General features: G+C 44.9%; 1 protein-coding gene across 1 annotated transcript in view; it reads right to left on the bottom strand.

Annotated features, from left to right (window-relative positions):
* TTC22 (tetratricopeptide repeat domain 22) overlaps positions 1–13214 on the bottom strand; it is a 304817-nt gene that overhangs the window by 200073 nt on the left and 91530 nt on the right. The window lies entirely within an intron of this gene.

Below are 13214 nucleotides of genomic sequence, written 5' to 3'. Positions count from 1 at the left end.
ACTGAGGGATCGCTTAATGTTTCACAGCTAAAGCTGTGATCTCTCCCTCTTGAAGCCTTTCCCTCAATACTGCCGCTTCGAAGCGACGATCGGCTTCCGTGCGAGGCAGAACTCGCGATTGGCTCCTCCCACCCGCGGGTGGGGGCTCGCTCGCGGGAGCGCTATTCGCTCGGCTTCCCGAGCGTAGCTCCACCCACCCGCGGGTGGGGGCTCTCGCTGCGATCGGCGCATCCCACGCTCGCGTGTCCTGGCTCCTCCCCCCGAAGGAGGGGGCTGTTGCGCGAGCAGCAATGAGCTCGCTGCGACGCTCGCGAGGCCGGCCGCACCCCCGATGTGCCGGTAATGCGACACGGGGTCGCCGCCTCGCGAGCCTACTCAACTGCGTCCCATCGGGAACGCTACTCACCTGTAGGACCTTGCGACGAGGTCGCCGTACACTAACTCCAAACTCCTACAGTGCCTGACGTGCAGCCCGCGTGTACTCTCTGAACACTGCCTATAGAGGCAGAAACTCTGGTGACAACCTCTGCTCGCCTATTAGCGCACAACCCTGTACTGGTAAAGCTATTAGCTGTCCAAATAACCACTCTCTCCGTCAATCCCCACAGACGCACGGAGAGGAAAAATATGGTACTTATCTGCTTGAAGAGCAGTAAAAGAAGAGGAGGAGCCCATGCACAGGAAGTGGGTTGTGGCTGACTGAAGGATCTTGGACTCTAGAGGCTCATGGACTTTGTAGTGTGTTAAGAGAAAAGTTTTGTTGTTGGACACTTTTCAAGAGTTTTATTGTGTTTGTTGAACTGCTGTGAAGAGTAGAATAAAGTGAAGATAAAGCATAATGCTCGCCTCCAGTCTTGTCATAGAATTACCGGGTCATTCTGACATTGGAGGACCCGGTAATTCCTCCTTGCAGGAACCCATCCCCATTTGAGTCCCCATAGGGCTCAATGGGAATGGGGAGGGAGGTAATAACGGGCACATTACAAATGGCCCGTTATTAGCTCCCTCTTCCCCTCGCGGGACCTCGAAAGGACGTCTGGTTTTACCAGACGTCTGTTCTGGGTCCCGCAAAGGGAACCTTGTAATAGGCGCTCCTGTAATGAAGGGTGCCGGTCCCGTACCGGCACCCTTCATTACGGGAGCACCAGGGTCGTAATGAGGCCCATAGTCTTTTGTGTGTCACGCAATGTGACACATGTCTTTTATGCGTTGGGCTGTAGGGAAAGGGATCTCAAGACCACAATCACTTTAAAAGTAGTGCTTCTCTGTTTGTTGGATATATTCTCTTGATTATCGCCAAAGGAAATATATTGAAAATCCAGGTAAATAATGAGAAGAATGGCATCCCAGCAAGAGTAAACAAAAATCATTTCAGCATTATTTTTTTAAAGCCAATAAACATTTACATAGAAACAGATGAAAAAATGCAGGCGTAGTAGTAGTAACTCTATTTCAGCATCTGCCACAAAACCAGAAGATACCACATCCAGTACATATAACATATAAAACTTGATTGAAAAAACAATATAAACAATAAGAACCAGTTCATATGTAGCAGTTCAATGGCAAAGTACATTTCTTTCTTAAACGCCATGCACTTTTTAGATAATACGATTGTGTTTGAAGCACAGACTATTTTTAGTGCTTAGAAACATTTTAAGACGTCTTTTAACCGTCCGTTTATGTATCCGTTTCGTACCGAGGTACAGCACAACTTAGACCAAAAGGCAACCTGGCGCTACAAGACTGTCGAGGCACCCAAAGTCGGGCACAGGAAATCAAAAGAGAAGAGTTTTAAAAGCACGTCTAAATTGCAGGTGGGCCACCATGGACAGAAGTGCAGTGGGCAGAGCATTACACAACTTGACTGCCCTTACAGAAAATGAACGGCCACCAATATGGATTAACCGAAATCCAGGGACAGGAATGAAAAACCTGTCCCCAGAGCGCAAAGGGCGGCCCGGGACATAAGGCCTGAACCTATGCTGCAGGTACTAAGGTCCCACAGTATGGAGGACCCTGTTTACACGACACAGAGACATGAAATGCACCCGCTTAGCCACAGGGAGCCAATGAAGAGCACGCAGAATAGGGGAGATGTGGTCCCTGAAAGGGATGCCAGTGGCTAGCCGGACAGTGGAATTCTGTAGGATTTGCAAGCGTTGAACCAGATTAGCTGGTTGTGCCAAGTACAGGGAGTTGCAGTAGTCAACACGACTAAGAACTAAGGCTGCAACCACAGGGGCACCAAGATGACAGGGAATAAACTGCAACACCTTTCTTAGAATCTTCAGCTGGAAATGGCTCGCCTGGCACACTGAGCTGATCTGGGAAGATATGGAAAGGGAGGAAGAAAATTGAACACCAAGAACTTTACCCTTCAAATTATACTTGTTTTTGTATGTAGGAACAAACCCCTTAAGGTGCAGGCTCATGTACAGGCGACGTAGAAACAGGAAGTTAATAAGATCTTATACAGCACTCCTATAAACTAAACTGTACACATAGGTGAGTCAACTCTGCCCCAAGAGCTGCCAAGAGGGAGAATCCCTAATCTAGCTTTTAAATATAAGGTAGAAGCCTCCTTATCGGGATGCAAGATAGGTATTTTTCTTGGCCCAAAGATTGTTTCAGCTCAAAGTATTTTGCTTTAATGCCTATCCGACCAATCTCCAGGATTTTTGCTCTGTAGTGCCAATCCTTCTACGTTTGCTTAATGCAGTCTCTCATTGTCATATGATCTTGAAAATTAGAAGCAGACATTGGGGGGAACCAAGTTTTCTAATTAAGCTGGAGACATATTTAACCCATGGTAATGTTCGAACCACGTCTTGTGCAAGGACGTCCAAAAAGGATTCTCTATAAGTGCCACGGATTGCTTCTAAGAGGTTAACAGGGACCCCCAGATGAAATAGATACTCCTACAGCCCTGATTTGGGGATTGAATGAAAGGCTGCTTGCAGATCAACAAAAACCAAAAAGAGGTTTCGGTGTCTAAGTCTCATATGTTTATCACAAATTAGGAACAGCCTACATATCTGATCCACTGGACCAATACTTGGACGGAAGCCTGTCTGCAGATCTGAGAGTACCTTGTTGGATGACATCCATCCAATCCTCCAACCAATTTAAAATAATGTGCCCATAAATGTTTGAAGCGACATCAATTAACGAAATAGGTCTATAGTTTTGAGCATCGTCTTTACTCCCTTTTTGTAAATACAGGGATTATAATACCACCACACCATGACTCGGGTACTGGGTTGGGGCTCATAGTATTTGAAAATACATGCAGTAAAACAGGGCCCTATACTCCTACTTCCGTGCTGAACAGCTCTACAGGTATTGAATCTGACCCTGACGCTTTGCCCCTTTTTAGTGAAGAAACTGCTTCCTTCGCCTCCTCTAAGGAGATGTCCAAAGTGTAATGTTACATCAGAGCCTCCCATTCCCTGGGTTCAGTGAAAGTCAATGGCTGGGCACCAGAATCCTGATAGAGTTTTCTGAAATGTGAACACCAAATGCCCTCTGGGAGATTCGGTGTAACCAATTTGGACGGCCGCTTATTATGCACGGAGACCAGCTTCCAAAAACTCGAATGATTTTTCTTTCTAACTGGTAATTGGAACTCCATCCATTTCTTTTTACATTAGACAATAGTTCCTACTTGCTTGAAATGACATATTCCCAGACCTCTTTTTACCCGGCTTACTTAAAATGGGATTCAGCAAGCAGACCAACTGCTGCCAGAAATGTCTAGGGAGGAAACCATCCCCTTCAGCAAAAGATTCAAGGAGTGGCACCAATAGTGTGTAGACACTACTGATATGATTGTTTTCTACCAAAAACCTCCAAGGGATTCGCCTCCTACCTGCTTGGGTATTTAACTTTCCGAACGTATCTCCAGGCTCATCCTTCGAAGCGTATGCGGGAATCTCGGTGATGGCAAATGATATCAGGAGGGGGTTGTGGTCGCTCGCAATTCGTTGAATAACTTGAAAGTCAACCACTAACCTCCAACTTTCTACGTGTAGTAAAATATAGTTAATATGGGTCTGGCAGTTACCTGAGATATATGTAGGTCTTGGGCGGATATCACAACAGAGCCTATCATTGCAGGCCCCATACCCCCTTGTCATAATTTCTCGAATGAGTCTGTTGACGAAAGCTGTCCTATGTATGCAGGGTCGGCTATGAGAGTGGGGAATCCCCCACAACTCATTGCAGTGCCTGTATAGGAACCTATATTCTTCAGTGATTTCAAACTGAGTATTAAAATCACCGACTAGCACTATATACACTTGATGCGCAGTACAGAGCAACATCGTCTTTTCTAGTTCTTCAAGATGAGTTAGTAGGGCACCAATAGCTTCCTCTGAGGGCCTCAAACAAATGTTAATAATTACAAGGATATTTTGTGGATGAACCTCCCATTTTACAGTAAGGATATAAGGTGATAGAGATTGAACTAGAATTTTAGATCCTAGAAGTGAGTTTTTAAAATATGACAACAGACCCCCACTTGGCCTACCCCTCGTTGGCTTTCTTGCTAGGGAGCTAAACACTTTATACTTGCTTATCTCTTCCGGTTGCAGAAGCCATATCTCTTGGAGACAGATGAGCTCCGAGCTTTTCAGAAATTGCTGCCAACCTAAATTATCTCCCTTACTCTTAAAGCCAGCTATATTCCAGGATAAAAGTTGTACAGTATCTGGGGGAGTCAAATAAAGGTAACTGGAGGAGGACTTGCCAAACGGGCCAGATTGGTTTTCTGGGAATCCCCCTGCACTGGCTTGCAAGCAGCCATCCCAGAGTATTTATACTCCATGTTGACCCCACTCAGAGTCCCAGTTGTGGAACATGTGATAGGCAGCTGTAAACCACTTCAGTAGCACACTTAGACGGCCCACCCTGACTCAACACTGACACTTTGCTGAGCTTGCTCTCTAGTTCCGACTTTGTAAGATCGATAATCAGGGGGTGCTGAAGTGCATAGTTACTTTGCCTCTCCTCACTCTTATTTGGAGTCACTTCAGCAAGTGTTAAAAAGGGTGAGTTCCAGATATCATGAAGATTACAGATAGAGTGTTTGGAATCTTGCTACACTTCGATTTCTCTGTTTGAGTGGGCAGTTGTGCAGTTTAACACACAGGTATGAAAATATCAGTTGGAAAGACTAAAATGTACATTGCATGACCACAAAACATACAATTTGATAAAATCCATGTCACTATAAAAACTTTAAAATATATATCAGGCATACACAACATTTCACTCAAAGCCTTGATTAGAGTTCTCTTATATGAGTTCTTATTCCCATAGAAGAGACCTTTAAAACAAGTGATAATGTTATGTTTTCTCCAGGGGGCTAAAATGTCTGGCCGATCAGGTTCGATGTCAGCTGTCCTCTCCTCATTCCTCATTACTGATGGACAGAGGTTAACTGTACAAGAGGTTTTTGTGGCCTCATGTGGCTTATAAGGTAGGCCAGCGTTGACCAACCTGTTATTGGCAGGGAGGCTGTCAGAGGCCTAATTGAATGTACTTGTAGCCAACAACTTCCTATCCCTTGAGTCGCTTACTACAGGCTTTGTGGGCTTCACCGGTAATCGGATGACTGTTGATCAATAATTTAATTTGAGAGTACTTGACTATTGTCCCCCCCATGGAAAAAACACTCTTCCTTGGAGATTTGTGGATTATCGCAGCAAATAGGGTCCTCACTTTTCTCTGTTTGGCGATCGACATCAGATATTTTTGGCCTCGGCAAAGAGCAGAATCTGCCTTCAACCATATGGGTAATAACATGCAGACACTTATCAAGAGGCAACTCGTTTAGTTGCTCATTTCGTGCATAAGAAATACATAGGTTAGATATTTCATCTTTAATGGATGACAAGGTAGACATCAAACATCTGAACCAAACTTCCACTTGCTGCATTTTTACGGAGCCCTCAGATGAGTGTGAAAGTAAGGAAGAATTTAGCTGCTGGGTTTGTACGTTATTCTGGTTAGACTATGCAGACTCCTCACCATCTTGTCGTAACCCTTCCTGACTTATCCCTTCATGGGCTTCGGCGACCTGTCGGAAGCTCAAAGAATGGCCAACTCCTCGTGAGACAGACATGTGCCTCTGAACACATTAGGGATCCTTGGGAGTGAAAGAGGGAGGCCTCATTGCAGGTATCTGAAGTTGCCGAAGCATTCTGGAGCTGGGGGAGGGGGAGGGTCAGAGGCTGGTGTAGACCCCTGACAATAAAGAAATGGAGATTGGTAGTAAGGCACCTAGCAGGTCCGTAATAATCGTACTTATTTCCAGTACAGCTTTGAAAAGGACATGGGAGGCTGTCTGTAAAGCAGTTCTAATGAGGCGGGCCACCCGTCGCACTCCCGTAAAATTCAGGGTCACTGGCCATGTTTCTTTCACTTCCCTCGATAACCGCTTCCAAGTCCTTACTAAAAATATTGCCAGAGCCACAGATCCGCCCGGCTTCTATAGATGGTAGGCAATTCTCCTTATAGAGGCGATCAGTGGAATGTTCCATGGCCTCAATTACTGTTTTGTCAGAGGAGGAGAGGTTGCATAGAGGGGATATAGGAGCAGTAAAGACATCAATAGGGGATACAGCAGGGTTGACGAAGACACCACTCTGGTCCATTGATGAAGGAGCTCCCAAAACACCTAAAGCAACAGTGAATGGAGGATAGCACAGGCGCAATGCACTGGTCTTGGAAGCAAGACCACGCGGTATGCAGTGATTATCACAAATACCAAAATAACGGATACCATTATAACAAACATTAAAAAACACAAATTCCAAAATAACGAATTCTGAAAAAAACAAAAAAGGGGTTGGGTATAGGGGATAGTGGTTTTGAGAGTGGGGGAAATGTATTAGGAAAATAAAGAGGGGCCTCGGCGGGGCAACGCCCCCCAAAAACAACAAAAAATTAAGTCGTTATTTGGGAATTCATTATTATTGGATTCGTTATTATCACATGTAACCAGACAACGCAGAGCAACAGAGGTTTGAATCCCGGATCTGGGCTTAGAAACCGAACTCAGGTATGGTATTAGGCATTGTTATTAAAAAACTATTAAATAAATAAATAAAGGACTTGTTGCTAGCCCTCGAAAAAAGAACTGATTCGCAGCATCAAAAACAGGAGAGAAACCACCACAAGGGGTGGTGGGCTCAGCATCAATTCTGCCATTTCTCAACCCTGGGAGGTTAAGAGGCAGCATCACATGTTGACTTAGGGGTTGTTGGCTTCTAAGGGCCCATCTGATGGTGGATTGGGTAATATGAGATGAGCTGCAGCGCTCAATTGTAGAGGTGGCTGAAGCTGGTTTGTGCATTCCCCCACCCCCTCACATTTCTCTCAACTTGTTTCACCGAGAAGGGCTGGTTTTAGGGGCCATCTATCAAAAATCAGGAGAGAGCAGATAAAAAATAGCTTCCTCAGCAGGGTTGCTCAATCCACAGCAGTTACTCAGTATCCAAAACACTATCAACAGGTGGCTGCAGTTTACAAGTTAAAACTTGAAGAAGGTGTGAAGCAACAAAGCGCTCTCTAACACTCTCCAAAACACCCTGCACCAGCTCCCCTAGACACACATATGGGCCCACCGACAATCCCTAACAATGGCGTGCAGCTAGGGATGGTGCCAGAGTCCCACTTTCAGCTGTCGGGTGCATCTATGCGCTCACTGCACATACCAGGGATTATTAGTGCACTAATCAGTACTAAGGGCTGGAATTGGTGTTTTAGTGTTTTTAGAGTTTCTGCTATGTAGATTAAAACTGTCCTCACCAGCCACATCGAGCCACTCCGAGTGAAACCCTCTATCCTCCAGACCCTTCCGCCTGGCACCGGAGCAGGCACTGGCAGGCAAGAGAGGCAAAAAGCGGCAAGGGCAGAAACCAAAGCAGTGGAAAATAAAGCAGCGCAAACCGAAATTGTGCACTGTCCCCCTCCACGTCTCACCTAAGCACGCATACCAGCCACTAGTGACCAACCAACAGCAGAAAACAGCCACCATCCATCAGGAAAATGGTACCCGCTGCTGATCTGCCTGGTCCGCTGGAAGCAGAGAGGCCAAGAAAGCTCAGGGAGCTCAGGTGCTTGGGGGAGGGGGCTCGCCACACAAGCGCCCACATGTCAAACCGCACTGCAATCGGGGGAGCAGCTGCTTCCGACATGAGAAAAAGGGAGCAGTTGCTTCACGATTTGGATACTTTGAGGTGTTCTGGGGGATTGAAAGGGAACACATCTGCTTCGTCTTTTAGAATAACCTGCTGATTGAGACACAGGGAATTAACATCACAAAATAAGAAGGTCATATCACCAGAAGCCTGCAGAAATATAGTTTCAATGAAACACATCTGCTAAACCGCCCCGATCCACAGTGAGTCTGCTTTTCTCTCTCAATGTGTATCTCATCAGTGATCCTCTGCTTTCCCTCTCTCTATACACTTCATATCTGTTCCCTTAATATTCTAGTTTATTAATTGTTCCCCTACTATTGTTTGTATTATACTATGCCTATGCTGTACATCAATACGTTGCTTTTGATCTATGATTGAGCTGTATAAAACCCAATACATGCATATATACATACATACCCCTGAATCTGGTGTAAATTAGGGCCATGGAATGAGAAAACCAAAATCAGATAAACCTCCTCAAACATCATACTCCCAAACACAAGATGTTTATTGGCAGACGTCCAGAGAACTCACCTGAGCCTGCGTACCAACCCACCTCAATACCCCATTTGCGAATAAGCAACCCTCTCCTTAACATTTCAGAGGTTGATAGCCGGAAATCAAAACAATGACACTGCTATATTGAAATGGAGGGACTTGGATAATCAAATAACCCTGAATTCGTCCCATCCTTCCAGGTCGGGTAATTCAATGCCTACTTTATGGAAAAAGCATTTCTAGACAACCTAGACTCTGAGGCTCAGTGCCTGCTAACATGTTTTACAGAAACCGGGTAGTTAGAAAACTCAATAACTAACATGCATAACAGACACCAGGTTATTAGATATTTAAACTTCGGCATTAGAATCATAATCTTAGCCAAATTGTGTCCTCGTTGTTTCAAAATCATCTTAAAAACAAAGACATAAGGAGAGAGGGCAGAGTAGTGGTTGTATTTGATGACAATTATTCATGTACTGTTTTGAATACACGTCGTGGCATTCTACAAAGTCATTCAGACTATCTTTTGTGCAAGAATTGATATATTACAAATCTATCTATGTCAATTCTTTACTTCTGGAATTGTTTGACTGTACACAGAATTTGCAAACAGTAGCCCAAAAATCCCAATAAACAATTACTATATGTGGAGGGACCCTCCTGAGAGATGAGTATCATAAACATTTGGAGTAAGTTAACAATCAAGTTAACAATCATTTTACTATTGCAAAAAATAGGTAAGTATATCTGTAGATATATTTTCATAAAATAAGGTGTGGTGGCCATTACAATGAAACGTTACATGCATGTGGTTCAGAGACTATGCAGCCACAAGATGCCCACCCATTGAACATGAGAAAACTTGTTTGCAAAAAATGTGATTGTGCTACATTGTAAGGAATCAGTTAAAAATTAATAAGGTGACAACACTTCAAAAATAAAGTCAGAACTTTTAATGTTAAGATAGAAAATACGTGAAGACCTGCTCTCAAACCTTGACTCTAACACCCCTTGTGTCCTCATCTTGCTTGATCTCTCTTCTGCCTTTGACACTGTCAACCATGCCATCCTGCTAAAGTGTCTCTGTGATAACCTATGTATCACCGGTCAGGCCCTGGCGTGGCTGAATTCCTTCCTCTCTGACCGACCCTCCCATGTCCAACTTGGGTCCTTCCTCTCTGCTATCTTTTTCTCTACCTGTGGTGTCCCCCAGGGGTCTAACCTCTCTCCCTGGCTGTTCAACCAATACCTGGCACTTCTTCCCCACCGCTTTGCCACTCTCTGCCCCAACTTTCAGTGCTATGCGGATGACACCCAGCTCACTTTCAGGCTACCTTCGGCCACCACTTCCCCATCCCTCATCTCTGACTGTCTGCTATCCAGGAGTGGTGTGCCGCCAATGACCTCTGCCTTAATGCCAGTAAGACTGAGATTCTGCTCATCGGCACACCCGCTCCCTCCTGTCCTGTAGCTCTCTGGCCTGCCGCTCTTGATCCTCTTCCCGCTCACACCTACAAGGCTAAAAAACCTAGGGGTCATCTTCGACTCCACACTCTCTTTCTCCCCTCACATCTCTGACGTCTCTAAGAAGTCACACTACCAGCTGCACCTCCTCAGAAGTATTCTTCCTTTCCCCTCCTTCCCCCAGAAGCTCACTGTCCCCAGAGCTCTGGTTCTCTGCATGCTGGAGTATTGCAACAGCCTCTTTCTAAATCTGCCTGCTTCTACTCTACGCCCTCTGCAACTCATCCAGAACAGGACTGCGAGACTTGTCCTTGGCCTCTAGTCCAGGGATCGTATCTCTCCAGGACTGAAATCTCTGCACTGGCTCCCAGTGGCTGCGAGGATTAAGTTCAAAATCCTCTGCATCGTCCACAAGGCCTTCTGGGGCCTGGGGCCTCAATACCTTCAACTCTATCTTCCTCAATATCATCCCCCTCGAACTCTGTGCTCATCCGCCTCCAACTCCCTCAGGGTCAGTCGCTTCTCCAAGCAACAAGTTGGTGGTAGATCTCTCTCTTCAGCTGGGGCCTCCCCCTGGAATAGCCTCCCCGCCTCCCTGAGGAGAACCATCTTCGGTTCTGGAAGCACCTAAAAACCTTCCTCTTTGCTTCTGCTTTCGCTCCCCCTCTCCCCTGCTGAAGTCCTGGCTGATAATGAGACTGCACGGGTTACCTGGCCACCCATCTGATCTCGAGCCCAAGCCCTGTCAGTTGCACGCTTGCGCTGCCTCCCTGGCAACTCCTGCACCTGGGGACTGTTTTCTGTATCCCTACAGTCCCCAAACCAGCACTTATGTCTGCACTCACCCTGCACTTGCAACCAGCTGGCCGTTCTTTATTTATTTTATGTTATTATTTCTTATCCCATGTACTGCACTTTCCCCTCCCCCGCACTTTTCTTTTTTCCCCCTTCCCTTGCACTTGCGCAATCTGAATGACACCTGGCCTAGTAAGATCATTGTCTGTCTTCCCTCTGTTCCCCCTCCCTCGCCTCGTCGCGCCTTGTATAGGCCCGTTATAAATGTCATATCATATCATATCCTTCAAGATTAAGATAACAGCTTTTTTTCAACAGTTCAAGATGTACTTTCATAAATGTGAATGTTGTGGATGTTAATCTCTTGAGTTAGCCAACATTAGGGGGACGCCCACATTACAAAACAACAGCCAACAGTCATTTAAGGTCAAACTGTATACATTGTGATCAACGCTGGTGTAACTCCTTCCATGTCTTCCACTTAGCTATTAAGGAAAAGGATTGGGGTACCCTATGCTTCCAGCCATATTGATGTACAACCTTACAAAGAACTGAAAATAGCAAAAATCACATACAAACGAACTCAATATGATAAATAATAAAAACAAAAAATTAAATTAATAATGAATCAATGGAAAAACAAGTTCTGCAAAGTAAATGAAATAAACGAATATGGTAGAGTGATTAAATGAAATAAAGATGTAAAGATGATTAACCAAGCGTCTTCCTGAAGCTGAATTTTATCATTATTGGCACCTCTGTAGGGTAATAAGGTGTTCCACAGCTGCCACAAGTCCACTCCTCAACTAATCATGTTGTCTGAATTGGTTTACATTTACCAGTCTACTTTGCTTATTCACTACCTGTGACTTTGGTTGTTTAACTAGTTTGGTTGTTTAACTAGTTTGTTTGAAATGTGTATATTTCGTTTATTCTTCCGTCATGCTTCATGACGGAATAAACACATGGCAATAACACATAAAGACCTAGCGGAAGGGTACATCCCCGAATGGTGCTTACTTGAAAGAATAAGCAAATTAGAGGTTAGATATCATTTGGAGTGAATTGTGATGGCTGTATCATTGGGTAAGGCACAGCCACCCGACATGGGGTGATACAGCTTTCGTTTGCTGCTACACAGTCTCGCGCTGCATGCCGGTCCCAATAAATGGAAATCAGACTTCATAGAGCACATGACAGCAATGTATCTCTACCAAATCGTGAAATGCCCTCCACACACAGCAGGCCTGTAGAATTTCAAACTTTGGGTCTGATTACCAAACTGTGTTACCCATGTGGTGGTAAGCATGTGGTAACTTGAAGGGTCCACATGATTCTTAGTCACGGTGGCTCGGGTATTTCCCATTTTGGAGTCTCATAGCACTCCATGGGTTAATGCCATATTATTGTATGCCGCATTGCGGCCAGCAGAAATATCGCATCTGTTAAAGATTTTGTGTGGGGGTGTCTAACTCCACAAAAAAGAATGTGGAATTGAAAAGTTTCAGGTATGAAATTCAGAATTGAGCAGAGTGGTGAAACATGCGGTATTCATGAATGCTGCATGGTTTCCTACCACCGACAAACTCGTAAGGACCCTTTTGGTGTTAATAATGGAATGCTGCAGTGTTTATAGAAAACATGTTCAGTTTACACTGTTACTCTGGGTATTCGCCTGTTGCATAGTTCGGTGCATTTAGCTAGTACACTGTTCACTTTACTCTCAGCAATGAGGCCTGTGTGATGGCGGCTGGGCCCGTAATTAAGAGCTTGTTGAGTAATCATATCACATACATCATTCTGAATACTCTTTTCAGGGCTTGCCTGCAATGCCTGCAATGTTTCAAGAGCAGAGAGAGCATCATTCAAAATAAATGTTCTGGGCTCGTCCCTGGGCATTTATTTTCAGGTCAGTTGGTGTTTTATTCATGTTTACGTAGAAAGCAGCGAGGGGTATACATACCACAGTAAATGTTAGCTCCTTGCTGGATCCGTTTGCAAGTGTGAATATGTATGAGCACGTGTGGGTGTACATGCGGTAGGTAAAGTGCGGTCTGCGTTCATAGTTGTTCTTAGCTAGAATTGCGCTGCTTGCAGTTTTCTGTACCCTGTACTAACATGCCCAAACAGGAGTTGCCTCAGAGACTTAATGCCACTCCCCATGGCTCCAAATAATACAAGAATCTGGATCAGAGTCAATATTTACAAATACCGACAAATTAAGAGCTCAGACTGCATGACTGA

This window comes from Ambystoma mexicanum, chromosome 1q, assembly GCF_040938575.1.
Source record: "Ambystoma mexicanum isolate Mex_15411 chromosome 1q, UKY_AmexF1_1, whole genome shotgun sequence".
Classification (NCBI taxonomy): Eukaryota; Metazoa; Chordata; class Amphibia; order Caudata; family Ambystomatidae; genus Ambystoma; species Ambystoma mexicanum.
This window is presented reverse-complemented; position numbering and strand designations above follow the sequence as displayed.